This window comes from Poecilia reticulata, linkage group LG13 (genome assembly GCF_000633615.1).
Source record: "Poecilia reticulata strain Guanapo linkage group LG13, Guppy_female_1.0+MT, whole genome shotgun sequence".
NCBI lineage: Eukaryota > Metazoa > Chordata > Actinopteri > Cyprinodontiformes > Poeciliidae > Poecilia > Poecilia reticulata.
This window is the reverse complement of record NC_024343.1, coordinates 11,018,101-11,020,244: the sequence shown is the minus strand read 5'-3', so window position 1 is coordinate 11,020,244 and position 2,144 is coordinate 11,018,101.

The window sequence follows — 2,144 nt, the reverse complement described above, 5'->3', positions numbered from 1 at the left end:
ATATAGTGGGGGTGTGCGTGTGGGGGTGTGCGTGCGTGTGTGTGTGCGTGGGATAATTTTCTCCTCCCCTTCTCACGTGGGATAGACTGATTGACAGGGTCAAACAACATTGAGTGAACATTGTGGAATATTTGGCAGCTGAAGAGTCAAATATTTCCCTCCCATGTTTATTCAGACCAGAAAAAAAAGCTACAAGTAGAGAGAATATTGAGCTTAGATTCACTAGAGGCTCAGAAAGACAAGTCCAAAAGCAATTGCAGTAAAACAATAAGTTCAAAGTTTCTGCTGCCCCCAGATGGACATAAATTGAGTTGTGCAAATGTAATATAGCATAGGTCAGTGTGACTGCATGTGTCTGCATTTTGTGAGCTGCAACCTATGAGGCTTTTACTGTAAATGTGGCTAATTGCTTTAACATATTGATTTTCTACTGTGTTGTAAAATGACACACCTCTCCATAGGCTCTAGATACTGACAAAATATGGAAAACGCATTCAGACCCGTTACCTTTACCTTTCATTTGCAGTTTGCATTCATATGGGGATTGCCATCTCAAAAGCAAATGTATATTTTTTTTTATTTTCTGTTAAATGAATTTAAAACTACAATTTATGCAGATCTACAGCTGCACACGCTGTGAGTCTATAACTAATTAATAATGTACAACTGAAATAATAAAAATGAGAACATATTGTGTAGAAAATACAAGATTTTTCTTAATCTGAGTTTTGTGACCCCAGCTTTACTTTTTTGCCTCAACTAAAAGCTCAGTATGCTGGACTTCTAAATCTTATATGTAACACTCTTTCTTCTCTGTCTCTCTAGATGAAAGTTGAAATGAATCTAAATTAATGAATATCATTACAGCCTCTTCCATAGCTGCGCTGTGTTACTAACCTCTCTTGGCTTTATCTCCCTCGGCACATGGGTCCTAGGCAACCAAACCTTTCTGGGACTTACAGATAGAAAAGTGTAACTACTGTTTTATATGTTTTTTTCCCTTCTAAATGGAAGAAATGCTGATTCTTTGATCAGCAGGGAGCAAGACATGCCATTCATGAGCTTTACACTTGACAAGGGCGCTTTAATGCCTGCCAACATGTTTTACACCGATATCAGTGTCTTACATTCTGTCCAATTTTCGATGGCATTAGACTACCAATGAATGTTTCAAACTATCTTAAAAAATACAATTTATTTGAAAGTCCTACTTGTTTTCAAATTGTTTATTTGCACTTGAAAAGTCATGTTAATAAAGATATGCCACTTGTTTTCCTGCTGAGCAACCAAAAGCCAGTGGTTGTTGTTTCTTTAAACAGTTAAATCTAAATATTTCTTTCAGTTTGCCCATGTAGGCTAGTAAATATGGTGTCGTGCAGCCTTTTATTGATTCTAGGTTTTGCTGTATTATTTCCACAGAATTGCTAAAATTACAGATAATAAAATCCCATTAATTCCATCTGAGATGAAAGAAAACATTCCGACAGCTTTTCCTCACCCTGCTACTTTTCACTAATATTTTATTTTCATGATTTATTCTCAGTTCACTTTTTGCTTAACCAAATCTGCAATTTCTTGTGATCTGAGTGGATGCAGCCAGGAGGCTTATAAATGTAGCCCCACCTTTGTTTACCCATTTCAAAACCACTAAAGGAGCTACTGCTGTCATTAACTACTCCATTATTTTTATCCCATATATAGTATTAGAAATTCAACATTACATTTATACTTCTCTTTCCTAAAAACCAATAATGGGTGCCATTAACTCTGGGCAAAATTATACTGCTGGAGGCTTCTCCCTGTTTAAAAGGAGTCATTTCTTTACACTTAAGCCACATGCTTTTTAAGTCAAGTTTATTGTTTAGCACATTTCAGCAACAAGGCAGTTATCCAGAAGTTGTTGTGACAAGATGGGGTGGACAGTATGAGTCCAAGAACAAAATGATGAGACTTTCATCACACAGTTGCGACAAAGAGAACTGATTTTGGCCGTTCGGTCCTTCACAACTGACAGGTCCCTTCTCAGTGCTTTCTGCGTTGCTACAGCTCTTTCTCCACAGCAGAGTCTGAACAGAACTTGATACATTTACAGCTTCCCTGTAATGTTACATTGTTTCCCCACCACTAGCACAGCTGCAGCACAC